The sequence below is a fragment of the Diabrotica undecimpunctata genome, chromosome 3 (assembly GCF_040954645.1).
Source record: "Diabrotica undecimpunctata isolate CICGRU chromosome 3, icDiaUnde3, whole genome shotgun sequence".
In the NCBI taxonomy this organism is placed as follows: Eukaryota; Metazoa; Arthropoda; class Insecta; order Coleoptera; family Chrysomelidae; genus Diabrotica; species Diabrotica undecimpunctata.
In genome coordinates this window covers 158,779,645-158,804,853 of record NC_092805.1, presented here as the reverse complement: position 1 = coordinate 158,804,853, position 25,209 = coordinate 158,779,645, and the positions used below count along the sequence as shown (strand labels likewise).

The following is a 25,209-nucleotide window of genomic DNA, read 5'->3' as shown; positions in this document are numbered from 1 at the left end:
GCCATTCTAATTCTATCAAGTTACAACACTCTTCCTGCTAAAATTTTTAATTTTTATTAGGACGCCTGTGGAGATATGGGTAACATGTTGGTCAAAGAAGCCATGCGGAGAGATAGATTTTTGACTATTTTCCGGTAATTGTACTGTGAGGATAATATGCTTGACAAATTTGCCAAACTACGACCCCTAATTAAAAAGTTGCATGATAGTTGCTGTGCTTAAATAAATCCATGATAAAGTATTATGGAAAGCATTCATGCAAACAATTTATTAGGAGCAAACCTATAAGGTTTGGATATCAAGTCTGGAGTTTAAATACAAAATCTGGCTATTTGGTTAATTTTATGCCATACCAAGGAACTGATCCCAACATTAATCCTTAATATCACCCAGTTTTTGGTAAATCAGCTTCTCCTTCAATTTGCATGCCAAAAAATTTGCCCTAAAAAAACAAAAATTGTATTTTGAAATTTTCTTTACAGGTTTTAGTTTACTTTGGCATCTAAAATAAATGGGATATGCTACTATAGGTACCATTAGAGATAATGGTCTTCCGAAAAATTGCCCTTTGATGTCAAAGGTGGGCAGATAACAGCATAGTGACCATCGCAATAACCGCATATGGGGTTTCACCTGTGAATGAAGTAAACTGCTATTTCCACGCCGATAAAAAAAACGTACACGTAGGCAGGCCTCAAGTTATGCGAAATATAATTCCGCAATGGAAGCCACTGATAATATGGACGAAAACATATCTAGATATCGTATAGGACTTCGTGGAAAAAAACGGTGGTGGTGCTTTTTTCCTTGGCTAATTGACTGCTCAGTGCAAAACAGTTGGAGTTTGAAAAGAAAATCTGGTGATACTATGACGCAGCTTCAGTTCAAGCGAGATATTGTGAAAAATAAATGTCAAGGGTATAGAATCTAGCAAGGAAAGAAAGAGGAAGAAAGAAAAATTATGAGAGTTTCCTGGGTAGATACAGTTACGAACAATGAAGTACTGAGAAGAATAGGTAAAGAGAAGAAAGTTGAACTAACAATTAAAGAAAGAAAGCTACAGTATCTCGGACATGTGATGCGGGGCGAGAAGTATGGCATCCTGCGACTCATAATGCAAGGACAGATAGATGGCAGAAGAAGCATCGGAAGAAGACGAATTTCATGGCTCAAGAACCTGAGAGAATGGTTTGGATGCAGCTCAAAACAACTTTTTAGAGCTACTGCCTCAAACATTAAAATAGCTATGATGATTGCCAACCTTCGTAGCGGAGATGGTACCTGAAGAAGAAGAAGGAAAGGAAGTCTCCAATAGATCGTTTAGCAGAGTTTCCGATGACGTGCGTTTTAACAATATAGGACATTTATTAACAAACACTCCTAATGGAAAAAGGAGAGATGTGCAACTGAAAACTGCAAATCTATCATTCGCACAATGTGTACTAAATGCAATGTTGGACTATGCATAAATAGCAACGTTAATTTTCATACATGATTTTAATTTAATATTCACTTTTGTAACTAACCAAAATCAATTCATGTTTTCTATAAGTATGTGCTTATATCTTTAGTATGTGCTTATTTTTTGATCCTACAGGAGAGTAGCGTTACCATATGGTAACATACTGTTTAAAAAAAATTAAAAAACATGATTATTTCTTGTTATTTTAAGCATAACTAATATTTACTTAATAATTTTTTTTATTCTGCTTAATTATTCTAATTTAAAAAAATTTAAAACTCCGTCCTTGTTGGGTTAACTTATTCAGTTAAAAACTATTAAGTATAGACGCATAGTCGAAATACATCATCTGGGAAAAGCATTCTGCCGAAACAGCTGTATTGAAAATAAATAAATTTTGTGGAAGTGTGGAGTTTTCGATGTTTTATTCTTAAATTTATACTTGTTTGACAGTAACGTTATAAATGGATATAAATACTCGGTAGTGAGGGATCTACAAGTAGTTATTCTCCTTGGAAATAAAGGATCCCTCATTGAGGAATCTATAAATGGATATTATTGTTGAACATAAAGGATCGGAAAGTGAACCTTTATGAGAACTAGTCAAAGTAAAACAAGTATAAAGCAACAATTTCTTTACCGATCTCAAACAATCATACGAAATCTGATACCTCTGTCCATTAGATACCTTTGATAATCCTACTGATATACATATAAATATCGCACACCGTTCACAAACATATGAAATATTCTGTGTTCAACTCTATTAAAATCTAATTACTATTTAAATGGGAATAACCCACAATTAAAGGTTAAAGTACGTTTATTGACGTTTCAATCTCCACTTCGGAAATTATTATTAAATTCTATTAAAATCTATTTATATATATATATATATATATATATATATATATATATATATATATATGTATGTATATATATATATATATATATATATATATATACATATAGGATATACATTTTTAACAACTATAAAAGTAAAATTATTTCTTTATTCGTATTTATTAAGTCTAACATTCATTGCATGTGGATAAACATTTCGCTTACTACGCCACGATCCACTTTTTTTTTTAAATTGAGGTCGATTTAAAAACCTATATAGGTGAAATTGGAGCTGGACATGCTTATAAATTCGGAAATTGCGATTTTCTGCATCAAAGAGCTCACGAAGCACGCCAGAAGGGGACAAGCCAAGCCGACACGAAATACATTTGTCAATCGCTTAACAATAGTCTCTAGAAATCTATATTTTAAAATGGCCATTTTTATTTATGATGTTTCAATGAAAGAGATAAATGGGAAGTGGAAAGGTATAAATGTTCGGATTGCTTTTTGTTAGTATAAAAGGCGTTTTGGATGGCAGAAAATATAAAAAAGAAAATAGAAAATTGATCATTTCTTTTTCCTTTATAAAAACAAGATCTGAAAATCTGAAATAATAGTGGTTGTAAGTTTTACTTCTCTCTTTGGATCATGCACACATAATCTTTATAGCAACTATTTTTATGAGTCTATCACTAATCAGTGTATATGTACATATATATATATATATATATATATATATATATATATATATATATATATATATATATATATATAAGGAGCAACGACTGTCAAAATCAATAAGCAGTGAAAAACAATGGAATGGGGTGAAATCCCTTTTACACTGTAACTCTTGATTTTAGTCAGAGGAGAACAGAAACAAGCTAGATGTTAACTATTACATATATTAGCGGAAACGTTTCGTTTTGTAAAAACAAAAAGAGAAATCAAACGATTTCTACCTAGCGAAACCGAATTCAAATTTTTACCACTATGTTTCCTAAAACTTGCGAAACAAACAGCTGGATAAATTACTCGCCAAGGGAAGCTAAAATTGCATTCCACATGCCGTTCATCCTGGTCAAAATTCGTAGTGAATTCAGTTTCTGGTACTCCAAACGAAGTAAGTAATAAAACATAATGACGGTATTAGATTTTTGTTTTGATACAGGGCAGCGACAGCCGCTTATACGTATTTCGACCTCTTTAGGTATCCTCAAAACGGTATAGCCACTGCTCTGAACCAAAACAAAAATCTCTCCCGTCCTAGACAATAGTTATCAAGATAACTATATACGGACGTAACTACGCCATCTAAAAACAAAAAGAGAAATCAAACGAGTAATTTATCCAGCTGTTTGTTTCGCAAGTTTTAGGAAACACAGTGGTAAAAATTTGAATTCGGTTTCGCTAGGTAGAAATCGTTTGATTTCTCTTTTTGTTTTTAGATGGCGTAGTTAAGTCCATATATAGTTATTTTGATAACTATTGTCTAGGACGGGAGAGATTTTTGTTTTGGTTCAGAGCAGTGGCTATACCGTTCTGAGGAGACCTAAAGAGGTCGAAATACGTATAAGCGGCTGTCGCTGCTCTGTATCAAAACAAAAATCTAATTCCGTCATTATGTTTCGCTTTGTATTTACGAAACAGCATTACCATATCTGTTACAAGTTGCTCTTCGAAAAAAAAGGACAGCTCTTTTAATTAAAAAATTAAAAGAGAATTCCAAATAAAAATTGCCTCTCATAATGAGTGAAAAAGAGATAATTATGTATAAAAGTGACTTACATGTGTAGTAAGTAATATATTTCCGACTAATTTTTGAAGTGTTTTCATCTTTGCTGTTTCTAACATCCTTTTGTCCTCTCTGTATTAGGTCGTATTTCTGTCGCTTTTGTTATTATTGGTCTGATGACTATTTTCTTGGTAGAACACACCGTACAACGACGACCAGATTTTTCTATGATTGGTAAATGATCCCTCGCATTTATCATATTTTTCTTTCTAGATTTTTCGGGTAATTGATGGACAATTTAGCTAGAAACACCAAATATCTATTACTTAGAATGCTTTGTTTTATAAATTGGTTACCGATAGAAGGCCTTGAAGACCAGTATTCAAAAAGGCGAGGAAGACGGTTGATACACATAATAAATGTTTTTCCGATTACGATCATAAATTCTCCATCTGTGTATTGTGTTCCTTTTCGTGTTGTCTTCTCTTTTCTGCCGGGATTAATTCTCTCGTTGGTATAATCCTTAATAAAGAGGAAGACTTATAACGGACTAAAAGTATAAACAATTTCTAAGAGATAAATAATTAAAAATCTGGGTTTAAAATGATTTGGAAGATTATACCAAAGTATGTTTTCATCCCTTTCCTCTCTTTTGTTTGGTACTTTGTTCTACATTTTCACCTTTATTGTCTGGTTTTTTATTACTATTTTCAATTACTGTATCTATCATTTCTTCATTGTTTTCCTTACCTTCACGTTCTAAAGTTTCTTTATCTCATCTTCAGATTCAATGATTTCGAAATTTGATTCTTCAGAATCGCTTCCAGAAGAATACCGATCAATAAAAACTTCATACTATTTGTATAGTTTGGATATTTAGAATTATCACTATTGGCAAATGAATCTTCAACATCATCTAATTCTGAATCAGAATACATTTGGGCTTCATTTGCCCAATAGAATTTTCTGAATTTCTGATAGGACTTGTTCCAAGGAGGTCGAGAGAGATAAATATCAAAAAGAGACTATTGTAACAGAATTCTGATTGCATGCTTACCAATGATTACTAGCTATTGGAAACGGCACGATGTTCTTACCTAAAACAAAAAGATACAAATATTAAACATTATTTAAATTTGTTTTGAAGCAACTTTCTTGTGACATCTTACAATTACTATTTTTGTTGGGAATAAGTCACAATCTAAGTTTAAAATAATTTTATTTTTGACGTTTCAATTTCCACTTCGAAAACCGTTCTAAATTAAATTCTTAAAATACAAAATATTTTGTATTTTGAGAACGATTTGCGCAGTGGAAATTAAAATAGTGGTCAAAAATAAAATTATTATATGATATTGTAAATAAGTGTAACATAACAAACTTAGTTTAATAAAAAAATTTACTATAGAAAAAAAAATATTTTTCCAAAATGACAAAATTTGAAAATTACAAGTTGTAGTGGTTAAAAGGGCTACCAGTTAAAATGTCACAAAAATCAAAATACTAATGGTCTAAACAGTATTTTAAGTCCATTTTTTACTTCAAAATAATTTAAATTTCTTAAAAATAGTCTATACACAAATTTCGTTTTAGATTTGATTTACAGCAATCGCAAATATAATTTTTGGTTTCGCAGCCAGCACAGTTACTGTGAGCCCACATTTCACAAATTAAACATTGACCCCATAGTTCTCCTTTCCTTTCATTTGAATACAACTCAGAGAATACAATCACAGAAAATACAGGGAGCTTCTTCACTTGTGAGGATTTCAACTCAAATTGGTAACTTTAAAACTGATTCTCCAGAGTCTATTGATCCTTCATCCGAGGTAACTGGATGGTTCTAGGTTGAGCTTTCGCTTTACTGTCTGTGTTTTAGATTCTTGTTTTATCTTTCCATGATCCCTTGCTCTTGTTTTATAACTTTCTTTCTCCCTAAAACTGCATTAGTTTCTTTCATATTCCTCTTTTATCTGCTTCTTTTTTTCCACGGATTTTCACCTTCCTTTGCTTATCCTTATCAGCATTCTTTTCCTCACGTTTTTTTAGCTTCTTCCAAATTTAAAATATATGGTTTTTCTCACTTTTTCTGTGAGCTTCTTCCAAATTTAATTTATATGGTGACGATTATATAACTGCTGCTTTTGCTCATCTTGGTCCTTTATTTGTCAATATTTTCTTGTTTTTTAGAACAGCTAAAATGTCTCTTGGTTAAACCATTGCCTTTCTTATTGACATCCATGACATGACCGAAAGACCAGCTTCTGATAGGTCTTTAGCACAGGGTGTGTTGCTCTGGACTGCGCTAGTTTTCTTAAGCTGTTCCCTCTGGCTTGAGGTGTGTCCTGGGGTGCGGTCCCTGGGCCATCGATACTTCTCTCTTGAGGCGCAAGACATGGAGTGTTTTTTTATTGTACATTGATTTCGCGCTTAACTGACATGCAAAATCGACGGTTCCTTCAAGCGTTTTTTCTAAGAGAACGGTTCATTCTACACAAAAAATGCTTATAAACAATATTGTTAAAAAATATTTCAGCTACATGTTTCATTTGAAACATTTTTTTCTGTTTTCAGATTCTTAAACTTTTTTTGCATCTTTTTTTGGGTTCCAAAATTAATATTCTCTGTAAAATTCAGCTTGTTCGTATGATTTTTATGGGTCAACTGTCTGACGACTGGACTATTAGGTTCAATATGTGATGAAGTTTTCGAAATAGTTAATATTTACTCTATCATTAACTCTTTTCGATTGTCTCATTGTCAAAGATACGCATTCGTCTGTTAGTATTTTTAACACTTGTATTTTCAAAAACTTCTAGCAACTATTACCAGAAGGAAAAATACCAAGATGATAAGAAAGTTCTAAGACGAAAAAATATGTCATAGTTGTGCAACTTAGGAGTAAAAAGTTATAAATAATGGGGTATTTCTATACACCACGTACATTTTATAAAGAGTATTTCAAAATAATCACTTCTCATGTTTTCTTCAATTAATTTAAGAGGTCTGTTAATTTTGAACGGCACATCGTAAATTTAATAAACTTAAAAGCATAAAATGTATGAAACATAAATTTCCTGAAATGTTTAGTAGACGATTTATTAGGTAGACAATTTATCCGCAAACGGTGTTTAACATTTTTGTAAGACGACCACCATTTCTCTCTAAAGATGGTTAATAAAACATGTGGTAAGCACGACTAGATGTACCAGAGATTTACATTTTACCAACCATGTAAACGCTAAAAGGTCTTGTAACTGAATCGTTGAATGACGAGGACTATATGATTCTTCCTGTCTTTTAACATCGAAGACGTTATGGTGGAATTTATTTACCGGATGACTCTTTATAGGTTTTGGTTAACTTAGCTCCTCTCAAGAAGAAAGTGTGAGTTATCGTGTGACATCTGAGAGACTCGAAGCTTCTTATGAGTTTTATGTAAAATTATATTTATTATAAAATTATATTAAAAATTACGTTCATTTGACGTTTCGATTTCCACTCAAGAAATGGTTCTCAAAATACAAATTTTGTTTTTGCTGCTTGGTAAAAAATTCTTCTAATAATTTAATTTAATTGACTCTTTCGTATTGATAGACATATATTAAACATTCAGACATATATTAATATCAAATATTTTAAAGTAGATGACGTTAAAATGATATTGCCAATATTGTTGAGTTGCGTTACTGGGACGACTTTATTGTAAGATAGTTCATTCGATTACATGAAATCAACTTAAACTTAAAAACATTCATCAGAAAACTCATAGCATGTAATTTGTCTTTAAAAAGACAACCAAGACAACAATTATCAATATTTTAAATAAATAGCTAACGTTAATATGCGGTGAGTTTAACGCAAAAGTCAGCAACTCTAAATATAATGATAACCTAAAAGATGGGTGTGGATCCGTGTGGATGTTGTCTGTCGCCCATCGGACGCGTCCCCAGGTGGTGGATAGGGGAACGCCCTAACCAGTCCTAGGACTGGCGGGTAGGTGGGAAATAAAATACCACCCGTGAACCAAAACAGACTGGCATGGCAACCCAACAGAGTCCCTGGCCCTCCAGGTTGGGGGTTAGGCTAGAGGCTAACAACCTCTTCCTGTAAAAATCATATGTTACGGAACCTCAAGGACTATTAGCCGGACGGAACTTACGACGACGACACTGCAAACGAAAAATGGAATTAAGATTAGGAACATGGAACACCCGAACCCTGTACCGAGCTGGAGCACTCGCATCTCTACTAGACATAGTGAACATGTACAGAGTAGATGTTTTGGCACTGCAGGAAATGCGATGGACGGGAACAGGCATTCTTGATAAGAGAACCCACTCCATATATTACAGCTGCAATGAAAACCAACACATAGATGGAGTGGGATTTATAGTAAACCAAAGAACAAAAGGCCTAGATATTGATTTTAAAGCCTACAGTCAAAGAATGTGCTATTTACGCTTAAAAGGTAAATTATTTAATTACAGTTTAATTAATGCACATGCCCCGACCGACGACAAACTAGAAGACATTAAAGAACAGTTTTTCGAAGACCTAGAACAAGCCTACAGAAGATGCCCCAAAAATGACATTAAAATAGTGCTAGGTGACATGAATGCAAGAATAGGACGAGAGCATGTTTTTATGCCGACTATAGGAAGGCATAGCCTACACAACATCAGTAGCGATAATGGATTACGCCTGATAAACTTAGCAGCAGCACTGAACATGACCGTCGCTAGCACCTATTTTGAACACAAGAATATACACAAGGTAACCTGGACCTCCCCTGATTTAAGAACAACTAGTCAGATTGATCACATCTTAATAGATTCAAGACACGGAACGGACATAATAAACTGCAGAAGTTATAGAGGCGCAAACATAGCCTCAGACCATTGTTTAGTGATCTCAACACTAAGGGCTAGAATTTCAAACTCCAACAAAGAAAAAGAAATAAATAGAAAGAAATGGAATGTACAGAAGCTGAGAGATGCAACTGTTGCAAAACAGTACTGGGAAAATGTTACCAATAGGTTAAGGAATCAAAGTCTAGGCGAAGAAGACCAGAGAGATATAGACTCATTCTGGAATAGGATAAGGGAAGATATTGAGTCAGCAGCACAAGATGAAATAGGAACAGAAACTTGTAACCGAAAAAATCACTGGTTTGACGATGAATGCAAAGACGCAACACAGAAAAAAAATGAAGCCTATGCAAAAATGCTTACCCGCCGAACTAGAACAAGTATAGAGAATTACCAGACAAAGAGAAGAGAAGAAAAGAAAATACACAGAATGAAGAAACGAAACCACTTAAAAGGAACTTCAATATATAGAAAACCTCAACAGAGAGAAAGAATTCAGAACATTCTATAAGAAAGTTAACATCAACAGAAAAGAATTTAAGGCAAACACAAATCAATGTAGAAGTTTAAATGGCGATCTCTTAACAACAAGAACAGACGTACTAAACCGATGGACGGAATATTTTAACCAGATACTTAATATAGAGGAAGAAGAAAACCCGGAAGACGAAAGCTGCGAGGTAAGCGGAGCAGACGAGAGGGAGGAGGATCCACCAACGATCCTGGAAGTTAAAGACGCTGTAAACAAACTAGCCAGAAACAAATCACCCGGAATAGATAATCTCCCAGCGGAATTATATAAAGAAGGTGGCCACGATATCATAATAGCCCTACAGCAGCTTATAAAAGAAATATGGATACAGAAGTCCCTTCCCAATGATTGGAATATTGGAATACTTTGCACCATACACAAAAAGGGTGATATCTTTGAATGCTCTAACTATCGAGGAATTACGCTCCTAAATGCAGCGTATAAAATATTCTCCAATATACTATGCCATCGTATGGCACCATATGCAGAGCGAATAATAGGACAATACCAGGCTGGTTTCAGAGGTGGTAAATCAACAATTCATCAGATTTCAACCCTAAGACAAATTCTAGAGAAAACACTGGAATACGGTGTAGACACGCACCACATATTTATAGACTACAAGGCAGCCTACGACTCTGTAAATAGAAGAGAATTGTTTAGAGCAATGATAGACCTAAGAGTACCAAATCAGTTGGTAAGTTTAACCAAACTAACCCTTGAAAAAGTTGAATGCAAAGTACGAATCCAGGGGGAACTCTCTGAACCTTTTAAAACAAATAACGGGCTACGTCAGGGAGACCCACTCTCCTGTATACTATTCAATCTAGCTCTGGAAAAAGTAATACGTACGTCACAAATCACAACTACCGGTTCAATATATAACAAATCTGTGCAAATCTTAGCATATGCTGATGATATCAATATTGTTGGGAGAACGGAAAACGCAGCACGAGAGGCGTACGTAGCATTAAAGGAAGCGGCTACAAAAATGGGTTTAATAATAAACACCAACAAAACAAAATACATGAAAATAGGTACGCAACCACAAACACTACGGCCACTTGTTATAGAAAATGACGTCATCGAAGTAGTTAACGAATTTGTATACCTGGGAACGCTCGTCAATACTGAAAATGACACTACCGCAGAGATAAACCGCAGAATTTGCACGGCTAATAGATGCTATTTTGGGCTTAATCTCCTTTTTAAATCTACAGTTATATCAAGAAATACAAAAGTAAAACTCTACAAAACAATAATACGCCCAGTCCTAACATATGGTTCAGAAATCTGGACAAAAAGCAATGAAAACATGTTAGGATGTTTCGAAAGAAAAATACTAAGGCGCATCTATGGAGCGGTAAATGAAAATGGTGTCTGGAGAAGACGATACAACTTCGAACTCTATAGGATATACCAGGAACCAGATATCGTAAAACACATAAAGATAGGACGTCTGAGGTGGGTAGGCCATGTTATGCGGATGGAGCAAACCGACCCAGCTAGAAAAACGCTCCTTGATAGACCTATTGGTCAAAGAAGAAGAGGAAGACCCAGAACAAGATTCCTAGATAACATCGATGAAGACATGAGAAATATGGAAATACGTGCTTGGCGGAGGAAGGCGATGGATAGGGACGACTGGAGAAAAATTCTTGGGGAGGCTAGGACCCACACAGGGTTGTAAAGCCAAAATGATGAAAAGATGGGTAGGTTAAAAAGTACTGAGAAAATTTGGCATAGGTCAGGGAAACGAAAGAGAAGACAGCTTATTCGAGTTTGCTATAACAAATAACTATTCTATTATGAATTCTTCTTCTTTCAGTACCCTGTCCGATTATCGAACGTTGGCGATCGTATTGGCAATAATAACTTTGTTTACGGCTGGGACAGATAGTTTAACCTGGGACAGAGAATGCAAGTTAACGAAGAAATCAAACTGCCGAAATTACCAGAAGAATAAGGTTAGCGTGGGCAGGATTTGGAAAACTGAGTTGGATCTTAAAAAGCACTAAAATAGAACAATATTTGAAAACCAGAATTTACGATCAGTGTATCCTCCCTATACTCACGTACGGTTCACAGACGTGGACACTCACCAAGTCTAATATGGATAAAATAGTAAAGGCACAAAGAGCTGGAAAGATCAATACTCGGGGTGAGACTTATAGACAAAAAAAACAAACAAATGGATTAACAGCAAAACCAAAGTAAAAGACGCAGGAGAACATGCTGCTTTCAAGCAGCTTTCACGCAGGAAGAAACTTTTAACAAAACATAAATAGATGCTAAAAAAACGGTCTAATGGCCAACGAAGAGAAAATTAAATATATGTGCATTAACAAAGAAGAGGACTTTATATTATAATTTCATTCGATATTGATATTTAATAATATGAATGATGACATTATTGTATGGATTCAACGGTCCAACTATAACAAACATTACATAGCAAAGAATATGATAAAATAGGTAACAATAATTATAAATTTAGATAGAGAGCATTTAAAAAAAATTTAAATAACCTTCTTCTTCTTCTTATGCCGTCCCCATTAACGGAGGTTGGCGACCACATTTTTAAAAGCTTCTCTGTCTTTTGCAACGTGGAATAATAATTCGTCTACAGTCATGTTTGTCCAGTTTCGAATATTTCGCAGCCATGACTTCCTCTTTTAACGTGGATAAGACAGTAGCATTATCTTATAAAGGAGTCATTCAACCCTTGCTTTTGAATGAGAGCCAAATCAGTATCGTTAATTCTGTGAAATTTCAAGGTATTTTTATCGACAGCGATCTTAAATGGTCCTTGCATACTGACTCCTTAAGGAATCAACTAGCCTCAGCTTGCTTTGCAATAAGATCTGTTTCGAAGGAACTAAATTTATCTTCTGTCAAAAATGGCATATTTCTCATTGTTCGAGTCCCATCTTCGATATGGGCTTCCATTTTGGGGTTCTAGTACAGCGGCCCAATTTGATACTATTTTTAAGTTGCAAAAAAGAGCAATTCGTTATCTATTTGGTCTCAAACAAACAACTCATCGCAAGACCTACTTCAAAAATCACGGATATTTTGGAAACGGTTTGTTTGATTCGCAAGCATCTAAACATTTTTCTCGATAGACCTGATCATGGCTACTCCATTAGAAATTCGGATTGTAACGTTTATTTACCGATCCCGTCCACTCAGCTAGTAAAGAATTCTATTCTATATAGTACAAAAAAACTTTATAATCACCTTCCAAGAGAAATTAAATCCGCAACATCTTTTATTAAGTTTCGTAAGATGACAAAAATCTATCTCTCTGAAAAACCATATTATTCAGTTGACGACTTTCTTAATGTATAACAAAGAAACAAAATTAATATTGTTTATAATTACATTTGGGTCTCTCAAGCAATGGCTACAATTTGTCTCATTTGTTGTCTGTATAAATTATGTAAGTGATACAATAATTTTACTAATTTAAAATTGTATTGTTCTGTTTTTTTTTTATTATATTTGTTTTTGTTTTATACTTTTTATACTTTTTGTACTTTTTGACTGATTTTTTTTAGCTTTGTCCATAAATCTGTTAAAAATTTTCAGTGACAATAAAGCATATTTCTATTTCTATTTCTACCTATTCCCTTTTTGCCATCGACTCTACCCTGCATGATGACCTGCAGAAGACTATATTTATCATTTCTCAGCATGTGTCCAAGGTCTGCAGTCTTGTGTACTTTTATTCTTCTCAACAATTTTTTGTCTCGACCCATCCTTCTCAGCACTTCCTCATTGGTGACCCTGGCAGTCCATGGAATTCTCAACATTCTCCGGTATATCCAAAGTTCAAAGGCTTCAAGCTTCTTAACTATTTGCGCTTTTAATGTCCATATTTCTACCCCCTACAATAGTTGCGACCAGACGTAACATTCAATAAACCTCAGTCTCAGCGCAGTATTCAGATTTTTGTCATAGAACAATTGCTTGAATTTTAAGAACGCTGACCTTGCCATTTCTATTCGTACCCTGATCTCTTGGTCTGGATCTAATTCTGTGTTGATGTAAGATCCCAGATATTTATATTTTGTCACTCTCTTTATTTGCTGTCCACCAAGAGTTAGTTGTTCATTATTTATTGGACTCCTTGATACTATCATAAATTTGGTCTTATGTGTGTTGATGTCAAGTCCCATTTAAATGCATTCACTATTTATTGCATCTAGTAAAGTTTGTAGTTCTTCTATACTCTCAGATATAAAAGCCATAATGAATTAACCTAAAAAAATTAAATATATATTATGGATTTAAAGTTACGAAGAAAAATTATAATCGTCTTTGATAGGGAGGACGGATAAAATGAGGAAAGTAAAATATAATTTTATGTCAAACTTTTTTTTATTATGCTGCGAGTTCCTTGATCTATAATTTGGTTGTAATTTTGTAAGATCCTCACGTATCATGTAATCCTGTGGTTAATAGTATTACTATCATTAAACGGATCGTTGACACATGTATGCAAATACTTCTAAACTGCCTGAACGCTCTGAACTCTCTTTAATATTTTTCATTTTATAAAATACGTATAGAAACATGATTGACAGGAACTTGAAACAGATTACCTACTATTAGACGCCGTTCTTGGTATCACTTACTACACATGTTTGATATCAACACTAATAATCTCCGTGAATAATTACCCCGCTAGGATCCAATTACAACCTGTCACCTGAATACCCTTGAGCCCCGCACTGATAAATTACGATCCTCATTAAACGTTCTTATTCAACTTGCAATACAACTCGTATTGCTTACTTTTCTTGAACCGTCAAATCATCAACCGGCCAACCATTTTCCTCGCACTAATGATGAAAATGGAGCTCAAATGGCGCGGCATAGTTGCTGTTTGGCCTCACAAAGGACGGTTAGGTTAAAAAAATTATGAGCACGACAGTGGATTGGCTAAATTGGGACGGTACATTAATTGTGGATTGTTAAAGAATATTAGCTTTTAGAAAAAAGTCTTTGATGTGTTTCAAGTATTTTTTTGTTTTTTAATTATGCAGTCAATTTCAAGGTCGGTGAATTAACAAAAAGCTACGGCATGTACTATATAAAGACTAAAGAGCATCTCTTTTATGCATGGTTTTTAACTAATCTATATGACAAATTATGAAATATACAGCTCATCAGATTTTTTATAATTTCACTAAAATCGACACACATATATATATATATATATATATATATATATATATATATATATATATATATATATATATATATATATATATATATATATATATATATATATATATATATATATGTGTCGATTTTAGTGAAATTATAAAAAATCTGATGAGCTGAGATATATATATATATATATATATATATATATATATATATATATATATATATATATGTATATATATATATACTATAAGGATATACAAACAAAATATGATAGTTACAATATCTGGGACAGGTAATGAGGGGACAGCTATATGAACTGCTAAGGCTGATAATACAGGGAAAGATAAGAGGAGGAAGGAGTATAGGAAGAAGGAGAGTGTCATGGTTGAAGAATTTGTATTTTGAGAACGATTTCCGAAGTGGATTTCCTTTAATTATGGCTTATTCTCATTTAAATAGTAATTACTCTATATTCAAGTTTCTTTTTTGTATTTTAGCCCTGGTTTAGAACCTTTAGCCACGTAATTACATACAAATATTGGTCTTCATTCATTTAGAATTGTACAGCAGAAAGGACACTTTTCATGCTCAGGGGTTTATTACTGACTTAAGCGACTTCATTATAACACACAAGACATAAACCACGGTTAGACAGGTTGAAATAGCAAGATCGGGTTTCATGAGTATGCGTAAAATGCTCTGTAATCCCAAGCTATCAGTCTCAATAGGATTGAAAACACTGAAGTCTCATGTGTGGTCTCTATTACTATATGGCTGTGAATCCTGGACATTAAAACAGTATGACGTCAACAAATTAAATTCATTTGAAATGTGGATGTACCGCCGAATACTAAGAATAAGCTGGACCAGCAGAACTACGAATGAAGAAGTACTGAGAGCAGTGAACACACGCCTTCATCTGGTCAACACTATCAAAATTAGAAAGACATCATATCTAGGCCACATAATGCGCCATAGGGAATTTGAGCAGCTCCAGGTAATATTTGAAGGCAAGATTGAAGGTAAAAGGGGCATAGGACGAAAGAAAAAATCTTGGCTACGAAATTTCAGATTGGACCCACACAAGAGGAAACGAATTAATTCATCAAGCCCAGAACAGAGAGAAATTTGCCATGTTGATCACCAACCTCTACAGAGAAGGCACTTAGGAGGAGGATGAGATAGGTGGGCAACAAATATGTACACACACAAAGGAAATATTCATTCAAACAATCAAATTTTTCATTCACACCTTTAATATTTAAGTTATATAGGTACATACATATAAGTATACTTTAACCACCAAAGCTATTTATATATACAAGTACGTTTTTATATTTCCCTTTGCCCTGTTAGCCGTTATTCTTATCAAAACATCTCGCTTTTAAATAAACAGTTAGTTTAATTCCTTGTATGAACTACTTTTCAACACTTTATAAATATTGTAGATGACAATCATTTTGAGATGTCAAGATTCCTTAGTTATGTAAGAGAAATCTCGTGCTGCAAGTCGATACGAGGTAGCGCCCGTGAATGTCGCTTGTAATGTTGTTGTCGTACAGTTCGTGTGGGTATTTAAATATGAAGTACTTTACATAAAACAAGGTGGTCACTTTTCTAACTAAGTAAGCTTAAGCTTGAACAAGCTAAAGGACAACGTAAAAAACGAGTACTTCAACTAATAATTCACTCTCAAGACTATACCGAAAAATAACAAAAAATTAAGTTAAAAAAGAGATGACAGATGTGGAGGAACAAAATGGATTTTAAGCAAGCAGATCCTCTATGTTTTCTCTAAAATGCATTATGGAAAAAAAAATCAGCTCACAATGTTTCAACCCATGTAGTCTTTATAGATGTGACAAAAGCATTCGATAGTGTACCACTTTTAATGCTCTGGCTAGCAATGGAACAAGAAATATACAAAAAAATTTAAAACCAGTTCAACAGCTTTAAAAAAAAAATGCAAACATTAAAAACTGTAAACAAATTAATCAGAGAATTTCCTATTAGTAAGGGTCTAAAGCAAGGCTGCTGCATAGCACCTATACACTTCAAAATATATCTGAATATTGCGCTCCCAGTGTGGAGAAAGCTGCAATATGGGCATACCAGTCGAAGACGAGAGACTGTACACCATATACTTGGCTGACGACCAAATTATTTTAAGCCATAATGGAAGTGATATAGACTATATGCTCAGTAAACTGGAAGAGGAGTACACCAAGTGGAGCCTTACTACTAAAATACAAAGAAACCAAGTTCTTAATTGCAGGGATGAAAACTATAAAATCAACTGAAACCTTCAAATACTGAAGCCCATATAATATCAAAAACTAGGAGTAACGGAGAAATAAATTCCAGGATTGGTCAAGTAAGATCAGTCACTAGACAATTACACGGACCATTGTGGAGTAGTAAAATAAAAGAAAATCAAAGAAAAAATTTATAAAACAATAATAGAAAGCATGTGTTGGGTTGCACTGGGAAAACTCAATTTTTACTGCACCAGTTATATTATAGCTTATATAGCTATACCAGTTATAGCAGTTATATAGCTATATATTTGGTCTTGTGCTAGTTGTCAACGTAACATCATTCTCTAATTTTGTTTTTATTATTTTCGTATAATATCCTACGAGAGAAAATTATGCCGGCAATATTTTCGACTGATATGAAAGTTTGTTGCCTGGCAATTTTCGCGAATTAAATTTTGACAGTTAAATCACGAGAAGTCAGTCGAGTGATTTTGTCTCTTCACGACACTCTTTCACGAGACAATTAATGCACCATATTAACGAAATCTAATCTTTATTTATTTGTTAACAATATTAAATGTACAATTATTATAAGCTATAGTAGCTTGCTCTTTTTTTTCTACCAAAGCTTTGGTAGTTGATTTTGTGTATTATTAACCTGTAGCATTTGGGAACTCGAAGGTCCAGCTTTATTTGTTGCTCTGATATTTTCGATAAACTTCTGGTGGTGACTGGAATCCAGCTGCAGATATGGTTTTAAAGAGCTTGCATTTAACTGACCCGTTAAAATTAACTCCTGATCAGAAACACCTTGCTTGAACAAGGCTGACACAGCTGAAGATCGATGAGAATGGTTGAGATCGATGAGATGTTATTTTATGTTTTTTTGTATCTTTTTCCATTTTTTCAGCTGGAATTTTTGTCCATTTAGATACGGTGTTGATTCCAAGTGGACAGTTTTTGAACCAAGATCCATCCTTCCCGTTGGGGTGAACGGTAAGAAAGACTCTGTCTGATAAAATCCTTGGACCTATTTTTTCCATTAATTTCGAAAATAATCTGACTGAGCATCAATTTTTGTTTGATGAATTTCTCACCAGCCATTTGCTGCTTGCCATTTCGAACCGCCTTGATTTGTTTTGAGAAAAATGCTGTTGTATTCAATTCGGCCCGTAAATTCTCCATTACGGCCCCATTTCCTCTATAAACAAGTTCAAATGAGCAAAGGTAAAAAAACTTTTTTTGTGCTCCATCGCATCGGGGGTTTCCTCGTCGTAGCTTTGGATGATTAACAGTTCTTCGGTGGATAACGAACGAATTAAACGAACGATACAGAAACTCCTTAAAAACCAATGTCTTTTCAGACATCTGCGCGTTACATAAATTGTCATTTATGTAACCTGGAGGTAAAGGAGAAACTGCAAAAATGCATTAATAATAATTTGAAAATACTTCATGAAAAAGAAACATCTGAGTCAACGAACAACATAGATAAAAAATGGCAAAACGTAAAAATGACGATAACAGGTCCTGCGAAGAAAATTTTGACTAAAGAAAAACCAAAAATAAAGCAAAGGTGGATGACTGATAAGATCCTTCTTCTCATGGACAATCGGAGAATAATGAAAGGAAAAAACGAACAAAGGTATAAACAAATACAGAAAGAAATCAAAATAGAAATCAGAATAGCAAAAGAAGATTTTGATAAAAGAAAATGTAAAGAAATAGAGCAATTGCAGGCAAAACATGATATTTTTAATGTACATAAAAAAGTGAAAGAACTTGCAGGTACACAAAAACGTAAGCAGCCAAATACCCTGTATAATGTCAACGGAAACATAATAACAGAACTAGAAGAACAGTTGAAGACATGGAAAAACTATACTGAAGAACTCTTTGCAGATGATAGACAACAATCTGAGCTAAGTAACATACAAGGAGACGAAGGTCCAGAAATAACGGAAGAGGAAGTAATGTACGCACTAAAAAGAATGAAAAATGGTAAAGCCCCAGGTCCAGATGAAATACCAACGGAAATCCTTAAACTAATAGAGAAAGACTCGATTCACATTTTAGTTGAACTTTTCAATAGCATTTATACATCAGAAAAAATACCACAAGAATGGCTTTTATCCATCTTTGTTATTATACCAAAAAAGATAAATGCCAAACAATGTAGTGATTACCGTACAATCAGTCTGATGAGCCATGTACTGAAAATATTCCTGAAAATTATACACTCTAGAGTACACAGAAAACTGGAAATGGACATCAATAATACCCAGTTTAGATTCCGAAATTGTCTTGGAACAAGAGAGGCGTTGTTTGCACTGAACGTTATGTCTCAACGATGTCTTAGTTCTGTCGGCCTAATAATGCATATTACGCAGATTAACACCACCCGCACTATTAAACGTAGCCTCGTCTGTCCATAAAATCTTTGACATGATATGCGGTTGTTCTTCTAGCAGACCTAACATCCAATTGCAGTAATCCAGCCTTGCATCAAAATCTCTCTCATGTAAAGCTTGGTGGAGAACTACATGATACGGATGCAGTCTAAAAAAACAGAACAACAAATATTGGTGAAAAAGAAACCACTATATTTACTAAGACTCAAAAAATCTTGAAAAATCCACAATTGGTTCACAAGATAAATCGTGCATAAGTATTTTTAAGAAACGGATAAAAGAATAAAAGCGTCCTGTTGCCGTTTTTATCGGAATATTAAAATAACAATTTGAATCTAAAGTTTAAAGGGAATTCCAAGTTTCTGACCTAAACGTTCACTTTATAATATGAAAAACCAACCTGTGATGTTTTAAAATCATTAGAACAGTAGTTTTGGGTATGTTTAATTCTTTAGAGATTTGCCGACTACTTATATGTGGATTCTGTTGAATTAAAGCAAGAACATTGATTGAATTATCTTCGGTCATACCCCTACTACGTCGTTTAAAACAAGGACGATGAAAACTACCAGTTTCTCTTAATCTTCTTGCATTTCTTTCAAATACTTCTTTGCCATAATGTCTCCTGTCAGGATATCTTACAGAATATATACGTGAGGCAATAGCGGCATTTTGGTGACATTCGAAATAAACTCAGATCATATCATACAATTCTGCATTTGATATACTCATCACGAATTATTAGTACTGATAATTAATTACTAATATTACCAATATTAATATCTATTGAAAGAAGTGCACTCTTCAATTCGAATTATAATATAACACTTCTTAACAACGTTTTGACTCCTGTCAATAAATAAACAATATGAACTCCCCGTCAAATTCATTGTCGTAGCCTACTTAGTTTCGAAAACACCATTTCTAATCATATGAAATAACAATGGTCAAAATAGGTATCAACATTAAGATTCTTCTGCTATAAAAAAATTTGAAAATACCTACTGACTTATTTTTTAATAATTTATAATACAGGGTGGGTCAATACTATACTTACTTATGTTTATGCGTTTTTATTCATATCTCGAGTTCGACAAAAGCTATTAACATGCGGTTTGCGCCATTTTGTTACAAATTTATTCCAGTTCCATGATAATTTACAATAAATAGGTGTTACCATTAAATATTTTTAAGAAAAACAAATTTTAATTTTTTCTGTCCGAAAGTACCCTCTACCTATGACAATTAAAACTAAATCCAATTGTTTTATAGTAGATGTAAATTAAATCTTCCACATTCTTTCTAATGACACTAATTTTGTTAAAATCGGTTGATCCAAACCAAAGTTATAGGTATTTATCCACAAATACTTTCCCACTCTCCCCCACCCTTTATTTGAAAAAATAAAAAAAAAAGTACTTAAACAACTTTGTGCAGAATTTAGGCCTCTTTCTAGTTTACTTATTTAACACTTGGTATAATTGGACATATTTCCCAAAAAACTGGTTTTCAAAGTTTTCTTCGCAGGTTACGCCCCCTAGCGGTTAACCCAGAAACTTGAAAGTTATTTCCAGCGATTTCTCTTGGCCACTTTTACTAAAGAATTTTTTCTCCTAAAGTTATAACATGAATAGTTTCTGATATATAGCCGAGAGATCGGCTTATTGGACCACCCGGTATATATTTTATCTAAATATAAAGAAGTTGAAATTTCGGGACCTTCGCTTTCGGGACCTTGGGTTTCGGGTAGACTTTGACGTAGCTTGTTCAATAAAAGTTGTTCTCGCTCGATCTGCATGCGCGTAAGTTTTAACTGCTCAAGAAGAACCAGTCTTTGTAGATCTGCTGTGCATAATTTTGCAGTCTCATCTGTTTCTTGCCCTTCCAGCCTATTTCTTTTTGCTTCTGATGGTGTAATATAAGAGGAAGGAGGAGAAGGTCTGACTAAAACGTGCCTTGTCTTCGCTGATTTTTGCATTTCTACATTTTCCAATGGCTTCAATTCCGTTGTCGCCGCTCCAGGAATTTTATGCAATGTTGGGTTTTTCTCATCTTTATCTATAATGTACAGCAATTTTTTTTCCCAATCTTTCAAAATAATTTTTTTATTTCCAGTTGCTTTCATATCTGTTTTCTTTTTTAATTCGTTTTTCATATTTTGAATCTTTTTTTTTTTAAATTGTTTTACATTAATACTTTTGCCATAAATCGTTTGCTATGATGCCTGCATTTTAATTAAGGAAATTTCCTTATTTTTTCTTATTAATGGCAACTGCGATTTATCAAATAAAACTTTGTGATTAGATAAAGCCTCTATGAAGCGCAAATTGCCACTTTGTTCTTCACCGACTTTGGAGTCAAGAGATTCACTGTCGTACTCGGAACTCATTTTTAACACTTTTATAAACGTGTGTCTGCTAATGGTTGTAATAAATAACTAAATAAACTGAAAAATCTGTTGACAAAAATAGAATACGGCCGGTTTTTACAAGTTTTTTCTAGATTTGTGTTTCCTGTTTTTAGTTTAAACTTAAATTTTTTAGTATACACTTATAAATATAAGCAAAATATTATTTACAAATTTTTCAGAATGTACTTAAACTTATAGCTGAATATAATAAGATTGTACTTATACTATAACTGAATTCTTAAAGTAAACACTTATTTTTTATTCACACTGCTAATTATCTTGCAGATATAAAATAACCGTACAAGATAATTTTATAAGTAAATACTTACAAGCATAAGTTAACACTTACAAGTATATACTTAAATTTCATAATGTTTTTTCATCATTACTTTATTAGAAAAAACTTACTTTTATTCAAATATAAATAAGTAATATCTTATCCTTATAAGTATTAGCTTTTATTTGAAAGTTACTACTTTTAAGGTAACACTTATCTTTATTCAATAGACCCTGGGTATATTGGAAATTAAACTATGTCAATATCCTTAAATAGTTTATCTGTTTACGTTAAAAAATTTTTTTTGACACATATTTATCTGATTAATCTGCTATAAGAAGTTGTTGAGTTTTCTATATTAATATGATTGCTTTTTTTTCAATCCTTTTGAGTGAGTGGATATCCTACTTTTATTAGAAATGTACTTTTTAATTATTTTATTAGCATTTGACCTGTGGATTATCAATTAATGTATTTCTATATAATCAATTAGAGCTAAATCAACACTAAACAAAAACCGTTGAAATATTGTAAATATGCGATAAAAAAGTTTTGCAGCAAATATGGAAAACATTTTAATTCATTCAACATACTTAGTTGAAGTCTAAATGAGTTCAGTGACTGAAACATCCAAGATGGCAACCGGACTCATTCCGAAGCAAAAGATCATGATATGCTGCAGGGATATTCGAGAAATGTAAAAATTCTTTCACATAATACAAGAATCTAAAGGTAATTATTGGTTTAGTTGTACAGGAACGTTAGCAGTATTATTTATTGGATGATAAATGAATATATGTAGACCACAACCTTCGCGAAACAAATACTAGCCTGCTTTTCTTTGGCAGTGAACGTGATATTTTAAAAATAAAAATTCGAGATAACTGTTCTTCTTACTCCTTTGTTCTCTAAGTTGGTTATAGCAGCATGCATATTATTTAATAATAGCTGTTTCAATAACAATGAAAACTGTTCTGAAACAAGTTTTTAAAAAAATCCATAACGACGTTTACTTTTAATATAAATTAAACCAACACTGAAAACACTGGGCAATAAAAAATGGTTTTGTATTAAAAGTTTTATTGAATGATTCTTTTTACTGATTTGTTTTTTGCATACTGTTAAATTCAAGTATGTAAGCTAATTCTATACTCCTTTATACATTGTCTGTAAATACATTTTCAATTTATTCGAGTTCTCCGTAAAAAAATGTTTCAAGCAAATTTTGACTGCCTTGCCAAATAAGTCACGTAGCCCCGGGTGCGGGTTTAGTTGACTAACGGCCTGGGGTTAGTTGACTCAATATTTTCTTAGTGATATCATAAGGGTAATAATAGTGATACAATCCAAAAATAAATAAAGATTTAATTTTTCACGTTTATTTTGACCAATGACATTAAGAAAATCTAACAATTAAAAACGAAACTCACAAATCATCATCTGAATTACAATTGATGCATATAAAAACTGCAATGGTTGCATTGCACCCAGTCATCACCTCTAGTGCTATTTCGATAGGTTTCTTCACATACTAAGCACTCAGTTTCACCCTTAGATTCCGGGGATCTAGGGCCATGATGAGTTGCAGACGTAGATGGAATCGGGCTTTCTTCTCTTTTCGACTGTTTCGAATTTTCTTGTTTTAATTGTTTTTTTCTTTCTTTTGGTTGCACGTATTCTGTTATATAAACCTTTCTTTTCATTCGTATTCTGCCTTTTTTCCATGAGGGCGTCTTTTATCGAAGTAACGGTTAAAATAGCAGTTTGACTCTTCTTCCGTGATTTTATCGAATTTTGTCGAAGACCTAATGTTGTAAATGGCCTAATTTCTACAAAGGAAATTTGGAATATATCCATATCTGAGAAATGTTTTAGAATTTTCGGTGGATTCTCTATGAAAAGCTTGCCTCACTGTTGAAATATTTCTGTTGTTTTCGGTAGCGTTTCCTTCTTTATTCATCAATTTTACAATGCCAGAAACATCATATATGGAAAATGTAAAATGTAAATGTCCGTAAACACTTCTATCTAGAGGCTGCAATTTATGCGAGCAGTGCGGAGGAAAAGATAAAACTGTTACTCCGTTTTCCCTTCAAATATTTAACGCTTCGACAGAAATGTGAAATTTAAGATTGTCGAGCAGCAAAAGTATAGGGCGCTTTTTAAAAAATCTTTTGTGAAACAGAAAATGCTTGTCAAATTTCACAAAATGTTGTTCTTTCATCCATCCTGATGGATTTGCATCGCCTAGGCTTCCGACAGATGCATCTGTAATAAAGTGGTCCCTGTAGTTTACCCTCGGAAAAATAAAGAACGGAGGAACAGTATTACCACTTGCTGAAACTGCAACAGTGAGGGTCACAAGAGTTTCTCTTTCTGCGGACGTGAGTTTGCCTATTTGCTTGAAGCCACGTCGTGCCACTATTCTATCCGGCTTTTAAACAGTTGTGATACCCGTCTCGTCAACGTTCCAAATATCCGATGCTTGGAAATTCACACGCTTGTAAAATAAAGACGATTACCGCTTCAGATAGATTTATATTTGGAGAAATATATGCAATATAACAGCTAAAAGTCAATAGTCTCCGGCACGGCTTAGTCGGATACGGATAAATCACGTCAAATCATAGTCAATGTATGTTACTTCAACAATACGAAAATGTTGAGAACTAAAGTAATTACTTACCAAGGATGATTCTAAATTTTTCGTTCTCACCGACACAAAGCACAAGCAACCAAAACAGCGATATTGTAAAATGGAGGCGCAAGAGTTTGCAGTTCAGATAGTGTAACTACATTCAACATCTATTACACATTAGAGGAACCAGAGGCAATTAGTCAACTAACCCCTTTAGTCACTGTCTCCCCTACTTTTTACACTGAATCCAAAAATAATCTCACGAATGGATTTCTTGTCACAAATACAAATAACACATTTTTTACCCATTTACAGCTATACGGATATGAGTTTACTGCATTACAAGGTAGTTGTGAGGGATTTTCTTAAACATTTTGCTTTAGGCACAGTTCTTTTAAGTGTTCAGCAGTAGTAAGTCAGCATTATCAGACTCAGATTTTCATACTGGAAATATCTTGATGAAAACGTTTCTAATGTTCAGCACTAACATCTTCAATATAATATTTTGTGCGAAAAAGTCCTAGTGTGAGTCAAGGAAATGGATTTTAGGAGACATGTTGCAGCCCACTGCTGCCTTTCAGTATATTAATAACA

The 25,209-nt window shown here is 33.5% G+C and overlaps 1 protein-coding gene across 3 annotated transcripts in view; it reads right to left on the bottom strand.

The window, feature by feature from the left end:
- The window catches only part of LOC140437662 (uncharacterized), a 297,351-nt gene that overhangs the window by 149,526 nt on the left and 122,616 nt on the right, over positions 1–25,209 (bottom strand). The window contains exon 2 of one of the 3 annotated variants that reach the window (XM_072527306.1): positions 5,098–5,137. The exons of the other annotated variants lie outside the window; for them this stretch is intronic. The gene's annotated coding sequence lies outside the window, so the exon portion shown is untranslated. The remainder of the gene's footprint in view (positions 1–5,097; positions 5,138–25,209) is intronic. 3 annotated transcript variants of the gene reach the window in all.